This window comes from Oncorhynchus keta, chromosome 2 (assembly GCF_023373465.1).
Source record: "Oncorhynchus keta strain PuntledgeMale-10-30-2019 chromosome 2, Oket_V2, whole genome shotgun sequence".
NCBI classification, from domain to species: Eukaryota; Metazoa; Chordata; class Actinopteri; order Salmoniformes; family Salmonidae; genus Oncorhynchus; species Oncorhynchus keta.
In genome coordinates, this window is record NC_068422.1 from 55,627,249 (window position 1) to 55,646,599 (window position 19,351).

The window sequence follows — 19,351 nt, forward strand, 5'->3', positions numbered from 1 at the left end:
AGACTCTGAGAAATAAAATGGTATATCATACACTACAGTTGAGGAACAATGGGAAAGTAACTATGCTTTCAAAGTTGAAAAACTTGTAACCTTTTGAGAATGTGCCCATTGAAAGTTTTGGTACCTACTGGAGAACTCTTCTTTGTCTGCACCCATTCGGCATCGTTCACACCCTCTTAAACTTTAGCCCCACCCATCTCTTTAAAGATTCACATGTGAGGCTATGTACTAAACAACAAAACATTTAAAGACTAAAGGCTGGCTTAGACTACAGGTGTGTTCGTGAATTTAATCTTGAGTGCCATACTCTGCTCTGGGCGTTCTTAAAATGAGAGCTTTGTCAAATTGTTCATCTTTGTAAATTCGGAGTGTTCCACTCTCGGAGCGTTCAAAGCATACACTGGATGCTCTGGCTGAGGAGTATGGTTGATCCAAGCGTTCTGACCTAACAACAGCTGTCAAGCAACCAAGCTAACTGGCTAACATTGGCTAGCTTGCTAGCTAATTCCAGACAAAAATGAGAGAACCGCTCATTTTACTCACCCCAGCAGAGGTGGTTGGGCTGTTTTTATGTTATCCAGAGTGTTGGTTATGCAACTGTGCTGCTGGCAACAATTTAATTAATTTTTTTTTGCCAACGTTTACTGTCACTGGCCATATTCAACGGGTGTTGAGTGTTCGTAAATTCGTCAGTTATTCTGCACTCTGGCACACTCAGACTAGAGTGCTCTGAAATCGGAGTAGATAGCCAGAGCGAATTTGGAATACACTACCGGTCAAAGGTTTTAGAACACCTTCTCATTCAAGGGTTTTTCTTCATTTTCCTATTTTCTACGTTGTAGAATAATAGTGAAGACATCAAAACTATGAAATAACACATGGTATCATGTAGTAACCAAAAAGGTGTTAAACAAATCAAAATATATTTTATATTTGACATTCTTCAAATAGCCACCCTTTGCCTTGATGACAGCTTTGCACACTCTTGGCATTCTCTCAACCAGCTTCATGCTTTTCCAACAGTCTTGAAGGAGTTCCAACATATGCTGAGCACTTGTTGGCTGCTTTTCCTTCACTCGATCCGACTCATCCCAAACCATCTCAATTTGGTTGGTTGAGGGATTGTGGAGGACAGGTCATCTGATGCAGCACCTCATCGCTCTTGGTAAAATAGCCCTTACATGGACTGTGTGTTGGGTCATTGTCCTGTTGAAAAATAAATGATAGTCCCACTAAACCCAAACCAGATGGGATTGCGTGTTGTCGTAGAATGCTGTGGTAGCAATGCTGGTTAGGTGTGCCTTGAATTCCAAATAAATCACAGACAATGTCACCAGAACAGCACCCCCACACCTCCTCCTCCATGCTTGACTAGGAACCACACGTGTAGATCATCCGTTCACCTACTCTGCGTCTCACAAAGACACAGCGGTTGGAACCAAAAATCGAACATTTGGACTCATCAGACCCAAGGACAAATTTTCGCCAGTCTAATGTCCATTGCTCGTGTTTCTTGGCCCAAGCAAGTCTAATGTCCTTTAGTAGTGGTTTCTTTGCAGCAATTCGACCACGAAGGCCTGATTCACAAAGTCTGCTCTGAACAGTTGATGTTGAGATGTGTCTGTTACTTGAACTCTGTGAAGCATTTATTTGGGCTACAATTTCTGACTGTTAACTCTAATGAATAATGAACTTATCCTCTGCAGTAGAGGTAACTCTGGGTCTTCCATTCCTCAAGAGAGACAGTTTCATCATAGCGCTTGATGGTTTTTGCGACTCGAAGATACTTTCAAAGTTCTTGAAATTTTCCGGTTTTGACTTACCTTCATGTCTTAAAGTAATGATGGTCTGTAATTTCTCTTTTCTTATTTGAGCTGTTCTTGCCATAATAAGGACTTGGTCTTTTACCAAGTAGGGCTATCTTCTGTATACCTCCCTACCTTGTTACAACACAACTGATTGGCTCAAACGCATTAAGATGGAAAGAAATTCCACATTTAACACTTAATTCATATGACCGACCAATACTGTTTCATAACATGTGACAGACCAACACCTCACGAGGCTTCTCCTCTCTAGGCTGGCTGAGACGTTGAAACTGAGATCTTTCATTTGGTCTCAAAACGTCATTCGTTCTTAAAACACGGCCAGGGCGTACTGCCAAATTGCAGCTACTGATAGGTGATTTGAACAGTCAGCCACTTGTATGTACACAGAAATTGGTTTATAGAACAGCATATGACTAGAACACAGAAATGAGTTATAAGCACAAACATTAAAATTCCCATTACAGGACTACAAAGGGAAACCCAGCCGTGAGCTGCCCAGTGACGCGAGCCTACCAGATGAGCTAAATGCCTTTTATGCTCGCTTCAAGGCAAGCAACTCTGAAGAATGCATGAGAGCACCAAATGTTCCGGACGACTGTGTGATCACGCTCTCCATAGCTGATGTGAGACCTTTAAAAAGGTCAACATTCACAAAGCACGCGTGCACCAACTGTCAAGTGTATTCAGTGACATATTCAACCTCTCCCTGTCCGAGTCTGTAATACCTCCATGTTTCAAATAGACCACCATTGTCCCTGTGCCCAAGAAAGCTAAGGTAACCTGCCTAAATGATTACCGCCCTGTAGCACTCACGTCGGTAATCATGAAGTGCTTTGAAAGGCTGGTCATGGCTCACATCAACATTGTGTTATAGTCTCCTACCATAATGAATAGATAATTTGTTGCCTGTAAGTTCAATAAATTGGTATAAATGTTTTCGAAGAAGTATGGACCATCCATGATTTGGACCATATAGATTAATGAGCCAAATCTCTTTTTCGTCCACTTTCAAATTCAAACGGATCCACCTTCCTTGCGAATCATTCTTGACTATTTGCACATTCAGATCAACATTTTTGATAATTTGTCACGTTCTGACCTTAGTTCCTTTTTATGTCTCTATTTTGGTTTGGTCAGGGCGTGAGTTGGGGTGGGCATTCTATGTTTGGTTCTGTGTGTTGTATTTCTATGTGTTTGGCCTGGTATGGTTCCACATTAGAGGCAGCTGTCAATCGTTGTCTCTGATTGAGAACCATACTTAGGTAGCCTGTTCCCACCTGTGTTTGTGGGTAGTTGTTTCCTGTTTTGTCACCTTGCAGGACTGTTTCGATTTTCGTTGTTTCACTTTTGTTATTTTGTATTCAGTGTTCAGTTGTAATAAATTTAACATGGACACGTACCACCCTGCATTTTGGTCCGATCTTTCCTATTCCTCATCCGAAGAAGACGACAATCGTTACATAATTAATATCATCACACATTTTGAGATCCTTTGTCCATGACAGAAAATTATTTCACCACCCCATTCATTTTCCTACGCAAATTAATCTAGGGATGTAGTGAGTTTCCTGTAAACAGTATATGTTATATTCCTTTTCTTTTTGCCATGTAAAGACGGATCTTCTTTTTTTTATAATCTGCTAAACCATTACAATTATAACTGGCTATACTTACTTCACCCCTTACCATAACTAGATACTATTCTCAGTCTAAATTGACCACAATTAGTGCTTGTAAAGTTACTGCCATCAGAGGTATTATTTGTGGTCAAAACTAGAGCTTTCAAATGTCTGATATTTAGAATTCAAGAAATAGGTTCTAGCAATATGTGTTTTATTCCCTTGCCTGTTTGCCTGTGAGCCAATACCACAGATGGTAGAAAATGGATATTATGTGTGTAGTAAATCTGAGTAGGTTGATGTGTATGATATTGGATGTGATTTAGTGAGAGTGTGTACGATGTCTGTATAAGAGTAAGACTATTAATGTGTGATGTCCAAATAAATAACTCGGCCAATTTGCATGGTTGAGTGTCTATGTGTGTAACATGTAGTGCGTTTAGCCATAATATTCATGATGATAATTGTAATCCATATCGTATTACCATCATAGTTGCATCATAATTGCCTTTAACATAATTGAAAAACACATCCCAGCATTTCCATAGCAATTGATGTTTCACATGATCATGAAAGAGACCTTGCATTTCTCTGGAGACGGCTTCACTTCAGTACAAATGTATTCCGTACAATATGTTATTATTCCCCAATGCTCCTATTCTGATATCTTCCCCTTGCTTGTTGTAAACATATATAGACTTGTAGACAAATACATAAAAAAAGATAGACAAACAATAAACACATTAAATGTGTTATGAAGAGGACTGGCCACCCCACATAGCCTGGTTCCTCTCTAGGTTTCTTCCTAGGTTTTGGCCTTTCTAGGGAGTTTTTCCTAGCCACTGTGCTTCTACACCTGCATTGCTTGCTGTTTGGGGTTTTAGGCTGGGTTTCTGTACAGCTGATGTACGAAGGGCTATATAAATACATTTGAATTGATTTTGATTTATATTATAAAACAGTTCTCGACAAGATAGAAAATAGTGAGATATCGTGTGTGTGTGTGTGTGTGTGTGTGTGTGTGTGTATAAGTCCGTATGTGTAAGAAAGCATGTAATTGAGTACGTGTGTGTTCATATCCACTTCATAATGTTCAGATATTTTTACAGTTCCATACCTTTTTTTTCATAACCTGAAGTCCTTGTAGAATTTAGTACAGCCACGGTGTTATGGAGTTGTCTCGGAATAGCTGTCCATCAATAAAGAGTTCGTCCATAATGATAAAGACACGTCTTTGTCTCTTACAACATCCGTTTATCTCCCTTGGAAATTGGTCATTGAGACCGAATTTGATCCCTTTAAGCTACCGTCCCCTGCATTTGATCAGCTCCTTTTGTTGGTAGTGTTCAAATTTTGTGATGAATCTGGAATCTGTGTGTCAAGAATGGTTCACCAGCCAACTTGACACAACGGTGGGAAGCATTGGAGTCAACATGCACCACTGTGGAATGTTTTCAACAACTTGTAGAGTCCATGTCTGACAAATTGGTGTTTTTCTATTGTGTTGCATTACAACATGTAATTTAAATTGATTTTTATTTGGATATCATGTAATGGACATACACAAAATAGGAGAAAAAAAAAAGTTTACTTGTTTCAATAAATGCAAAAAAATGGAAAATGGAAAAGTGGTGCGTGCAAATGTATTCACCCCCTTTGCTATGAAGCCCCTAAATAAGATCTGGTGCAACTAATTACCTTCAGAAGTCACATAGTTAGTTAAATAAAGTCCATCTAAGTGTCACATGATCTGTTACATGATCTCAGTATATATACACCTGTTCTGAAAGGCCCCAGAGTCTGCAACACCACTAAGCAAGGGGCACCACCAAGCAAGCAGCACCATGAAGAGCAAGGAGCACTCCAAACAGGTCAGGGACAAAGTTGTGGAGAAGTACAGATCAGGGTTGGGTTATAAAAAACCACCCGAAACTTTGAACATCCCAAGGAGCACCATTAAATCCATTATTAAAAAATGGAAAGAATATGGCACCACCACAAACCTGCCAAGAAAGGGCCGCCCACCAAATCTCACGGACCAGGCACTTAGGGCATTAATCAGAGAGGCAACAAAGAGACCAAAGATAACACTGAAGAAGCTGCAAAGCTCCACAGCGGAGATTGGAGTATCTGACCATAGGACCACTTTAAGCCGTACACTCCACAGAGCTGGGCTTTACGGAAGGGTGGCCAGAAAAAAGTAATTGCTTAAAGAAAAAAATAAGCAAACACATTTGGTGTTCGCCAAAAGGCATGTGGGAGACTCCCCAAACATATGGAAGAAGGTACTCTGGTCAGATGAGACTCAAATTTATATTTTGGCCATCAAGGAAAACACTATGTCTGGCACAAATCCAACACCTCTCATCACCCCGAGAACACCATCCACACAGTGAAGCATGGTGGTGACAGCATCATGCTGTGGGGATGTTTTTATCAGCAGGGACTGGGAAATTGGTCAGAATTGAAGGAATGATGGATGACGCTAAATACAGGGACATTTTTGAGGGAAACCTGTTTCAGTCCTCCAGAGATTTGTGACTTGGACGGAGGTTAATCTTCCAGCAGGACAATGATCCTAAGCATACTGCTAAAGCAACTCGAGTGGTTTAACCCTTTCATGCGTGAGTTCCAAATATCTCTAACGGTCGCCCCAGCGTGAGTTTTTTTATGCACGTGATGTTAGAATGTTCTCTCCATTCCAGAATGTGATTGATACGTAACAGTACATTTGATCCACGCTGCCCTCAAACTAAAGCACGCAGCCTGTTTATATTTATAGATTGTTTTAACTTCAATTTCAAATGATTTTCAAACAAGTTTTTAGTTTCTAAAAACAGTTTGAATTTAGGTGTGTTCCGCCTCCTCATTCATTCACATAAAAATAGTCATTTTTACTTTTGCGGATAATTACATTTTTGGGACATTTCTGAAACGGACAAAATTCCCCAAGCACTTCCCAATTGTTTGTGCAGTTCACGTCTGCAGACATTTGCTCATCTCCCGTCAGAACAGGATCTGCACACGTGTTCACATTTTCTATTCCACATTTCTATTGTAGCGTACTGTATGTATGGAGCATAATATATTTGTGTATATTCTTTATCACCGCGGACACGTGAGGTAACGTTACTCATTTTATAACCTTTATGGTGTTATAGTCAATCGTGCTTATGTAGCCACATTCTTCTATTAGCTCTGGAAAACAATGCTAAATGCGTCAGAGAAGTATTATCTTGTGTTGCATTTTGAAGCTACCATGGCCTTATGACTCAAGTGGTGCAGCGGTCAAAGGCACAGCACATCGGTACTAGAGGCGTCACTACAGACTCCCTGGTTCAAATCCAGGCTGCGTTTCCATCAAAGTAAGTGCCTTATTACGTTATAATAGTTATAATAATAGTTTCCGTATGCCGTTTCTGCTGTAGCTGTAGATCATAATATATTCCTTATAACTGCGGACACGTGAGGTAACGTTACACATGTTATAACCTTTATGGTGTTATTGTCAATCATGCTTACCTAGCTACATTATTCTATTAGCTCTGTAAAACGATGCTAGTTGCGTCAGAAAACTATTAGCATGTGTTGTATTTTGAAGCTACCCTGGCCTTATGACTTCCAAGTGGCGCAGCGGTCTATGGCACTACAGACACCCTGGTTCAAATCCAGGCTGTATCACAACTGGCTGTGATTGGGAGTCCCATAGTGCAGCGCACAATTGGCCCAGCGTTGTCCGAGTTTGGCCGGTGTAGGCCATCATTGTAAATAATAATTTGTTCTTAAATTACTTGCCTAGTTAAATAAATAAAACATATGACCATGGTTTGTTTATTTGGTCTATTCAGCATAGCTCTGTTCTGTTCTGCCCTGCCTTGCCCCCTTGTGGAGCTCAAAAGTTAGTTTCTTACTGTTATAACTCAAATCTGTGATTTTGTCAATGCAATAAACTATTTTTTTTATAGCAGTGTTTATTATGTTACTTCTTTGTAGTATTGTTTTATTGCTATATCCTTATATTGTATTCTAATGAATAATTCCTCTTTATTCTGTACTTTCAGAAACCAGAAACATTATTTGCCAATATCATAACTGGAGCTGGACATCTTTGGAGCTGAAGAATGAGGACAGCTTTTGTATGCTAACGTACACTCCTTAACAGTTGTACTGGATGAAAACACAGCAAGAAAACACATATGCCAATATGTAATATTCATCTATTTTATTGCAGTACTGGTAGATGGTTCAACAACTTGTTTTACTAGAGGACAAAAAACTGAATATGCATAACCCATATTTAATATCCATGCAGTGACTGAACAACAACTGCATTTCCACCCCCATCTCTAAGGCATCGTATCATGGCTGCAACAACACTGAGTGGCGCAGAGTGGGAGGTTACGTGGTTGACTGCCGGCACGCGCTACTTGTATCAATAAATCACTATCAGAAAATGTTTTGTGTGGTAATTATTTGTGTATTTACGATTTTATTCACATGTTTTCAATTCTAGGTGACAAATCATGCATTCCGATTCTTGCACAGATTGTAATGGGCACATATTATGTTTGTAAAATACCTTTTTGAAGGTTGTACTGATTATGACGAGCTAAGCTAATTCCAGCTGTGTAGCCATGTTTGTTGACATACAATGCATTCTGGGATTCACATCTGTTTGACCAAAGATGTTATAACAAAATGAGGTGAGTAAGAGTTCACTAATTTTTTGAGGACTTCCGGAAATTAATGGTGGGATGTGAACGACGGTAGATGACACACCCCTTCAACATGCATACTACAAACAGACCAAACTCATCTCGTCTTCTCTTATTATCTTCGGTTTCTGTGAGGAAAAAATGCATGGCTGCGCGCTGAAACTAATCGTCGGATTACTTTCGATTTCTATAAAGTGTTTTACCTAGTTATTTCGATCAATGGTGAGCTCACTCACCCGTGATGTGATTAATTATATACAGTAATTGCTATTAGCTAATTCATATTGTAGTTTACGTCAGCCGAGAGTTAGAAAATATGACTGCTTGTGTTGGGTCAATCTTTCCTCAGCGCTAGGACAAATGTAGCCTACATTTTTCCGGTTAGGATGATTGTGTTATGCTATATCTTCTTCTGTGAATATCTGAACAATGCATCCAAAAATAAACTGCTGACGTTCTGGACATAACTTTGTAAGGACTGTGTTTGTGTAAATAGTTTCTGAAAAAAGTGGCCAGCTCAAAAGCTGATTGTTGCGTCATTCGAAACTTCCGTTCTAAACGAGCATTCTAAATGAGTGTTCTAAACACACGGGTGTGATCGTTCTACAGTGGTCCCTGAAGCGTACGATCACACCCGTGTGTTTAGAACACCCGTGTGATGGTACGTGTGAAAGGGTTAAGGGGAAACATTTAAATGTATTGGCATGGCCTAGTCAAAGTACAGACCTCAATCCATTTGAGAATCTGTGGTATGACTTAAAGATTGCTGTACACCAGCGGTACCCATCCAACTTGAAGGAGCTGGAGCAGTTTTGCCCTGAAGAATGAAAATCTGGCAAAAATTCCCAGTGGCTTGATGTGCAAAGTTTATAGAGACATACCCCAAGAGAGTTGCAAAGACAAAGCCATATCTCAGACTGTCCAATAAAAAGATTAAGATGGGCAAAAGAACACAAACAATGGACAGAGGAACTCTGCCAAGAAGGCCAGCATCCCAGAGTCACCTGTTCACTGTTGATGTTGAGATTGGTGTTTTGCGGGTACTATTCTATTCTGGTTTGAGCCAGTTTGCGCTGTTCCGTGAAGGGAGTAGTATAAAGCGTTCTATGAGATCTTCCGTTTCTTGGCAATTTCTGGCATGGAATAGCCTTCATTTCAGAAGAATAAACTGACGAGTTTCAGAGGAAAGGACTTTGTTTCTGGCCATTTTGAGCCTGTAATCGAACCCACAAATGTTGATGCTCCAGATACTCAACTAGTCTAAAGAAGGCCAGTTTTATTGCTTTCAGCTGTGCTAACATAATTGCAAAAGAGTTTTCTAATGATCAATTAACCTTTTAAAATGATAAACTTCGATTAGCGAACACAATTGGAACAGGAGTGATGGTTACTGATAATGGGCCTCTGTACACCTATGTAGATATTCCATTAATTATCAGCCATTGCCAGCTACAATAGTCATTTACAAAATGATCAATGTCTACACTGGATTTCTGATCAATTTGATGTTATTTTAATGGGGAAAAATGTGCTTTTCTTTCAAAAAGAAGGACATTTCTAAGTGACCCCAAACCTTTATTTATATATATACATACATACATACATACAGTGGGGAGAACAAGTATTTGATACACTGCCGATTTTGCAGGTTTTCCTACTTATAAAGCATGTAGAGGTCTGTCATTTGTATCATAGGTACACTTCAACTGTGAGAGACGGAATCTAAAACAAAAATCCAGAGAATCACATTGTATGCTTTTTAAGTAATTCATTTGCATTTTATTGCATGGCATAAGTATTTGATATGTCAGAAGAGTATAACTTAATATTTGGTACAGAAACCTTTGTTTGCAATTACAGAGATCATACGTTTCCTGTAGTTCTTGACCAGGTTTGCACACACTGCAGCAGGGATTTTGGCCCACTCCTCTGTACAGACCTTCTCCAGATCCTTCAGGTTTTGGGTCTGTCGCTGGGCAATACAGACTTTCAGCTCCCTCCAAAGATTTTCTATTGTGTTCAGGTCTGGAGACTGGCTAGGCCACTCCAAGACCTTGATATGCTTCTTACGCAGCCACTCCTTAGTTGCCCTGGCTGTGTGTTTCGGGTCGTTGTCATGCTGGAAGACAATAAAATGACATTTGAAATAACACATATAGAATCATGTAGTAACCAAAATAGTGGTAAACAAATCAAAATATATTGTATATTTGGGATTCTTCAAAGTAGTCACCCGTTATCTTTATGACAGCTTTGCACATTCTTGGAATTCTCCCAACCATCTTCACCATGTGGAATGGAATGCATTTAAATTAACAGGTGTGCCTTGTTAAAAGTTAATTTGTGGAATTACTTTCCTTCTTAATACGTTTGAGCCAATCAGTTGTTTTGTGACAATGTAGGGGGGTAAAAGCCCAAGTCCATATTATTGCAAGAACAGCTCAAATAAGCAAAGAGAAACGACAGACCATCATTACCTTAAGACATGAAGATTTCTAACAGACATATTTCAACATCAACTGTTCAAAGGCGACTGTGTGAATCAGGCCTTCATGGTCTAATTGCTGTAAAGAAACCACTACTAAAGGACACTAATTATAAGCCAAGAACACGAGCAATGCACATTAGACGTGGAAATCTGTCCTGGTCTAATGAGTCCAAATTCGAGTTTTTGGTTCCAACCGCCGTGTCTTTGTTAGACGCAGAGTAGGTGAACGGAAGATCTCTGCATGTGTGGTTCCCACCATGAAGCATGGAGGAGGAGGTGTGATGGTGTGGGGTGAGTTTCTGGTGACACTGTCAGAGATTTATGTAGAATTCAAGGCACACTTAACCAGCATGGCTACCACAGCAATCTGCATTGATACGCCAACCCATCTGGTTTGCGCTTAGTAGGACTATCATTTGTTTTTCTACAGGACAATGACCCAATACACCTCCAGGCTGTGTAAGGGCTATTTTACCAAGAAGGGGAGTGATGGAGTGCTGCGTCAGATGGCCTGGCCTCCACAGTCACCTGACCTCAACCCAATTAAAATGGTTTGGGATGAGTTGGACCACAGAGTGAAGGAAAAGCAGCCAACAAGTGCTCAGTATATGTGGGAACTCCTTCAAGACTGTTAGAAAAGCATTCCAGGTGAAGCTGGTTGAGAGAATGCCAAGTGTGTGCAAAGCTGTCATCAAGACAAACATAACAGAACTGCAATGATCAAATGCTCAAATACATGTACAGAACATCTGACCATTTTCTTGCCTTAGTAACTGACGCATACCCTTGTAAAAATCTGCAGCACTTATATACCTATACTGTAATAATACATTATAACCATTAAATCAATCAATTTAATATTGTTTTATTACATTATAGGTAATATAGGTGCTGCAGATTTATATGAGAGTATGCGTTCAAGTCAGGTACTAAGGCAAACAAAAATCATCAGAAGTTCTGTACATGTATTTGAGCATTTGATCATTGCTGTACTGCTATAAAGATGTTTTTTCGCCTTCTCGCCATTAAATCTAGTTAAGGAGGAATTCGCCGCATTTGCAACCTGAATGGAGAATGTTTTAGGTACGAACCAGTCCACGTGGTATACGAGTGTATTGCCAGCTGCTAACAATGTGTTTGGAGGGTAAGATGAAACCATCAATATCGCAATCTGCCGGCTTATGGGCTGTCATACCATGTACAATCTACAGACAGATCCAAAATTATTGGTACCCTTGATAAAAATGAGCAAAAAATACTGTATAAAATAATTCAAATATTGAGCTATATTGCATGTATTTTTGTTTATATTTTTTTATACTAATACAATTGCCCAGATAAAGCTTAGCAAGTAATGTTTAACTAATAATATATTTTTTCTCAAATGAAAGGAAAAATTAAGTGATATTGCCCAAGTAGCCGGTGTTTGGAGGATATGTTGGCACGCGTGTTGTAAACTGCATATTCTCCAAACAACGGCTTCAAGGGCATTATCACTTTTATACACAATAATTTTATACTGTATTATTTTGATTATTGCCAATTCCCTTGCTTGCTAGCTAGCCAACATATTCAAATAATGAGTGACATATTTTCATTAAAAACATTATTTTGATTGTTGTTCAGCTGAGTTTGAGGTGTTTTTTGTGACATTTATTTGTATACATCCGAATTACAAAATAGAAAAGCTCAGGACACAAACTGAGCCTGACACAAACTGAGCCTTTTTTCTTAGGAGTTTGGAGTTTGGGAGTGATCACAATTTGGGAGTGATCTTAGACCATTCCTCCTTACAGAATATTTCCAGATCCTTGATATCCTTCAACTGTGCCTATGGTCTGCCATCTTCAATTCAAACCAAAGGTTTCCAATGGGGTTTAGAGCCTGATTTTGTGGTCAATTAACCATTTCTTTGTGGATTTTGTTGTGAGCTTCGGGATATTATCTTGCTGGAAGATACACTTGCGGCAGCCTCCTGGCAGATGCAAACAGGTTTTTTGCAAAAATGTCCTGATACTAAGTCAAGTTCATGATGCCGTTGACATTAACAACGGGCCCAGGACCAGTGGAAGCAAAATACCCTCATAATGTCAAAGATCCACCACCATATTTTACAGTAGGTATAGGGTACTTTTCTGCTTATGCATCCTTTTTTCGACGCCAAACCCACCGCTCGTGCACGTGGCCAAAGAGCTCTGTTTTCATGTCATCCAACAAACGTAAACACCTGCCGTTTTCTAAACGGCATTGGCACTTGGATTGGAACCAGTGCTATGGTCAGATGACACTTTTGCGATGCCCAGCAGTTATGGGTTTGGCATTGAAATAAGGATGTATGGAAAGGTCTAGGAAATTGGGACGGTCTAATTCAGGGTTTTCCAACCCTGTTCCTGGAGAGCTATCCTAGTGTAGGTTTTTCACTCAAACCTGAGTTGTAATTTACCTGCAGTTTATCAACCCGCTAATTATTAGAATCAGGTGCGCTTGATTAGGTTGGAGCAAAAGCCTACAGGATGCTAGCTCTCCAGGAACAGGATTGGAAAGCCCTGGTCTAATTGATATAAAAAATATACATTTTGCATTATTGCGTACATGCAGAGATGCAGAGAATAAAGTTGGGTTACTCCTACCTAACTTTGGGTTACTCCTAAATGATCATCTCCAACATTGTGACCTTCCATTATAGAGCTTTGCTTTGGTGTGGATTTAGACATATACAGCACATTCATATCAGTTGTGTTCCTCCATTGTATTCACCTTTCCTTTATTCTATTGTGGATTGTGTTTCTTTGCACCAATTGAAAGTCTAAACAAACCATTATATTGAATACATTGAATTGGATTGTGATGATACCTGCACACTGTGCTTTTTTTGTATCAATTTTTTTTATCATGATTATTTGATTTGATGTGTATGAAATTGTTCAGTGAAATACTGTATGCATAAAATAAGAGTAATTGCCCATAATTCTGTACCTTTGGATAGTTGTAATCATCATAATTTAGTGACAGCAAAAAAAATGTATTGATCTACTGGTATTTTTAAAACAGTGACCATGATTTGTCTGCTTGGACTCAAGAGATAAGCATGTTGTTGGATTAAATTTTTTGCAGGCAGTCGTGTTCTTTTGATGAATGTATTTGCGATTTCGACGCTATAATATAGTTTTGATTCATGTATTTATGTCTTGAAAAGGCATTTACTGTTTTGCAAAAAGCCACAGAATTCTGTCTTGTGGACTCTGTTTTGAAAAGCTGAGACTGACAAACAGCTACAGGTACCTTCAGTCCAAAAGCTAATTATTTCAATGTATTCTCAGCTGTGCCTCAAGTAATACAACAACTGATATATTACCCGTATTATCATACAGTATTATCGAGTTTTAAAATGTAATTGTGGTATGAGAAGAACAGCATTGACAAGCAGAGTCAATATGCTGTGATAATGGATTAGACCTATTGCACAAACCTCATTCCTACAGTTTTAAAAGGTAACATATTTAAGTGTTAAAAAAAATTCTGAGTGGAAGATCTTGGCTTGTATTTTGATTCATAAAGCAATGTTGACTCAGAAAAGGTGAATGACCACTGCCCTAGACATATTGAACATGATCCTAGACTCCAGATCAAATACCCTGGTATCCCCAGATATCTTTCATACTCCTCCTCTTCATCCTCCACGTTTTGACTTTGTTCTCCATTCCCTCATATTCCTACCATCTTACTCAGTACATCTTCTTGTAACAACTTCTCACGACTATCTCATGAAATGTGTGTGTCTATCTCCTTTACAGAAAGTGGATAAGGTATTTCAGAGTGGGATGCCAGAGGCCCCAACCAAGAGTTAATTTAAGTAGCAGGAAAGGTTTGTACTTTGCCATTCAAGTAAAATATATGCATGAATTTTGATATTTTCAGCTACTGTAGTAAAAATGTACAGTAATGTGCCCATGGTATACAGCATTTTCTGTAGAATATAAGTCATGTGTGGCTCAGTATAGGGTCACAAACTAACATTATATTATTAGTCTATAACAAATATTTGAGCGTAATTCCTTAAGATCGAGTTGTTAACACATTCAAAGACACCAAAATGCCACACAACTTAACAAGAGTGTCTATTATCCATGTCCAAATCCTTAAGTATACTCTGCATCTCTTCATTTACATGGTGGATATTTAAGATGCTCAGGAGAGCACATTTCCGACTACCATCATTTCATCTGTTTCAAAGAGAAAGGAGGTGCTATCTGGGGACCTTGATAAGTATTTGACAATACATCCATTGATTGCGCTGAGGCTGACACAGAGTGCAGTGTTACTGGTAAACCATGAGACAGATTCCCCCCTCCTTATCACAAGTTCAACAAACTCCTCGGGAACACCATAAATGTGGCACTAGCAGGCTTGCCATTGATCTTTTAATAGACATTCTCAATTATTCACACTTCCCAGCCGTGTGATTGAAATGGGTAACTCTGTGCCATCTCAATGACTCAATGTTGTCGATCACACTCCTTAAGGAGGGAGACATATGGCTCACAGTGTGCATGCCGTCAAATACACTTTGTGGTCCTGTTGCGTTTTCAAACACTGACCTTAGTTCTCCCTGTCTTCAATGCAGCTCACAAGATGCCTTTAAGTCACAAGGTCTAAAAATGTATTTGGGAAGTAAAATTTGTAATAGTGTTTTTTTACATTGGATAAAAGTATAGACTCAGAGCTACAAAATGCAATATCATACACTGCAGTCGAGGAACAATGGGAAAGTAATTCTGCTTTGACAGTTGATAAACTTGTAACCCCACTTTTGAGAAAATGTTTTGGTACACCTACTGGAGAGCTCTTCTTTGTCTACACTCATTCAGCATTGTTAACACCCTCTTAAACCTTAGCCTCACCTATCTTTTTAAGGATTCACATGAGGCCATATTGTTACGGTTTTCTTCCGTCGAAAGAGAGTCGGACCAAAATGCAGCGTGGTTAATTCGATACATCTTTAATGAAGACAAAACACGAACAATACAAAAACAACAAACGGGATGTGAAAACCTATACAGCCTATCTGGTGACAACTAATACAGAGACAGGAACAATCACCCACGAAACACTCAAAGAATATGGCTGCCTAAATATGGTTCCCAATCAGAGACAACGAGAATCACCTGCCTCTGAGAACCGCCTCAGGCAACCGGATCCTGGCTGAATGGCGGATCTGGAAGATCCTGGCTGACTGGCGGCTCTAGCTGCTCTGGCTGCTCCATGCGGACAGGCATCTCTGGCTGCTCCTTGCAGACTGGCAGCTCTGGCTGCTCCTTGCAGACTGGCAGCTCTGGCTGCGCTGAACAGGCAGGAGACTCCGGCAGCGCTGGAGAGGAGGAAGGCTCTGGCAGCGCTAAACAGGCGGGAGACTCCGGCAGCGCTGGAGAGGAGGAAGACTCTGGCAGCGCTAAACAGGCGGGAGACTCCGACAGCACTAAACAGGCGGGAGACTCCGACAGCACTGGAGAGGAGAAAGGCTCTGGCAGCGCTGAACAAGCGAGGCGCACTGAAGGCCTGGTGCGTGGTGCTGGCACTGGTGGTACTGGGCCGAGGAAATGCACAGGAAGCCTGGTGCGGGGAGCTGCCACCGGAGGACTGGTGTGTGAAGGTGGCACAGGATGGACCGGACCGTGAAAGCGTATTGGAGAGCCTGAAAGCAGGACTGGCACAGGACGTGCAAGGCTAGGGAGGTGCACAGGAGGCCTGGTGCGTGAGGCTGGCACAATCCTCCCATGTCCATTCCTCTTTTCGCTGCTGTTGCTGTCGCTGCCTGTCACCTCACCGCTTGGTCCTCTTGTGGTGGGTGATTCTGTTACATTTTTCTTCCGTCGAAAGAGAGTCGGACCAAAATGCAGCGTGGTTAATTCGATACATCTTTAATGAAGACAAAACACGAACGAGAAAACCTATACAGCCTATCTGGTGACAACTAACACAGAGACAGGAACAATCACCCATGAAACACTCAAAGAATATGGCTGCCTAAATATGGTTCCCAATCAGAGACAACGAGAATCACCTGCCTCTGATTGAGAACCGCCTCAGGCAACCATAGACTTTGCTAGAACACCCCACTAAGCCACAATCCCGAAACCTACGAAAAAAAACCATACATAAACACAACACAAAATAAACCCATGTCACACCCTGGCCTGGCCAAATAAAGAAAGAAAACACAAAATACTTAGACCAGGGCGTGACACATATGTTAAACAGAGTGAGTGTAATGTAGACTCTGGGAGTCGAGAAGCAGGCGCAGGTGGTGAGTTTAATAATATAATGAACATGGAAAGATACAAGACAAGACTAGTGTCGAGACATGAAACACATAGTCAGTTCCCTTCCACAGGCAGGACTAAGGGAGTTCTGTGAAGTGATCAGTGAAGTGATGGAGTCCAGGTGTGTCTCATGATGAGGTGCAGGTGCGCGTAACGAAAGTGCCAGGTGTGTGTTTAATGATAGTAGTCAGAGCCAGTGATTAGTAAACTGGCAACGTTGAGCGCCAGAGAGGGGGAGCGGGAGTAGATGTGACAGTGAGTAAGGTAGTGAAGTAAACAACCAAAGATTTCAAGACTAAAAATGGTGAAAGTAGTAGCCTTCAATAAAGGAAAAGCTCCAGGTAAAAATACACTATATAGTCCTTGGCCTACATCCTAATCTGACTTTGGTGCAGGTCATGTTGTTCTTCACATTACCGTATCTGGTAAACACCACATCAAATAAAACAGTTATTTGTCACATGCACAGGATGCAGAAGGTGTAAACAGTACAGTGAAATGGCTACTTGCATAGTAGCAATATCAAAAAAAGAAATTGTCCAGATAACAAAATTGTATAAATATTTTGCAATTATTAGATGATGCTTACCCAGACACATTTGTCTTTATTGATGGGACATGAAATAAATGCTCTAACCACCCCCAGCCACATATACAGTTGCTTGTGAAAGTATTCACCCCCCTTGGCATTTTTCCTATTTTGTTGCCTTACAACCTGTAATAAAATAGATTTTTGGGGGGGTTGTATCATTTGATTTACACAACATGCCTACCCCCTTGAAGATACAAAATATGTTTTATTGTGAAATAAACAAGAAATAAGACAAAAAATCTAACTTGAGGATGCATGACTATTCACCTCCCCAAAATCAATACTTTGTAGAGACACCTTTTGCAGCAATTACAGCTGCGTGTTTCTTGGGGTATGTCTCTATAAGCTTGGCACACCAAGCCACTGGGAATTTTGCTCATTCTTCAAGGCAAAACTGCTCCAGCTCCTTCAAGTTGGATGGGTTCCACTAGTGTACAGCAATCTTTAAGTCATACCACTGATTATCAATTGGACTGAGGTCTGGGCTTTGACTAGGCCATGCCAATACATTTAAATGTTCAAATCAAATTTTATTTGTCACATACACATGGTTAGCAGATGTTAATGCGAGTGTAGCGAAATGCTTGTGCTTCTAGTTCCGACAATGCAGTAATATGCCTCTGGCAGTCTCTCTGGGGGTGCCACAGGGTTCAATTTTTGGACAGACTCTCTTCTCTGTATACATCAATGATGTCACTCTTGCTGCAAGTGAGTCTCCGATCCACCTCTACGCAGACGACACCATTCTGTATACTTCTGGCCCTTTTTTGTTTGGACACTGTGTTAACAACCCTCTAGGCAAGCTTCAATGTGTTAGGATTTGGCCAGGGTTGTTCCGGTTTTTGGTCACTAGATGCCCCCATTGTGCCTTTTGACCTTTTGTTTTCCCTTGATCCCCATTATTATTTGCACCTGTGCCTCGTTTCCCCTGATTGTATTTAAACCCTTTGTTTTCCTCAGTTCTGTGCTCTGTGTTTGTATGTTAGCACCCAGCCCTAGTACTCTGTGAACTCTTGTTGTTCCCGGTGGACTCTCTTGTGGAATTCTGTTTTTTTTGTTTGTTTGTTTGTTTGTTTGTTTTTTTGAGTATCTTTTGAGGCTTTTTTGTGCTATACCTTCCACCTTGTGGATTTACCTTTTGTCTTGGAGGATTACCTTTGTTCTTGTGGAATTCCTTTTGAGGTTGTGGAGTTACATGTTTTCCTGAAGAACTTCACTTTTTACTTCATTAAATACACCGTCTCAAGTACTGCTGTGTCTGCCTCATCTTCTGGGTTCTGCCAACTATTCGTGGCTCAGTTGGTTAAGTGACTTTTTCTCACTCCGGAGACCCGGGTTCGTAACCGGGTCCTGACACAATGTCATACAATGCTTCAATGCCGTGGCCTCCAAATGCTCTTAAATACAAGTACAACTAAATGCATGTTCTTCAACCGATCACTGCCTGCACCTGCCCGCCTGTCCAACATCACTACTCTGGACGGCTCTGACTTAGAATATGTGGACAACTACAAATACCTAGGTGTCTGGTTAGACTGTAAACTATCCTTCCAGAAGTTAAATCTAGAATCGGCTTCCTATTTCGCAACAAAGCATCCTTCACTCATGCTGCCAAACATACCCTTGTAAAACTGACCATCCTACGATTCCTCGACTTCGGCGATCTCATTTACAAAATAGCCTCTAATACCCTACTCAATAAATTGGATGCAGTCTATAACAGTGCCATCCGTTTTGTCACCAAAGCCCCATATACTACCCACCACTGCGACCTGTACGCTCTCGTTG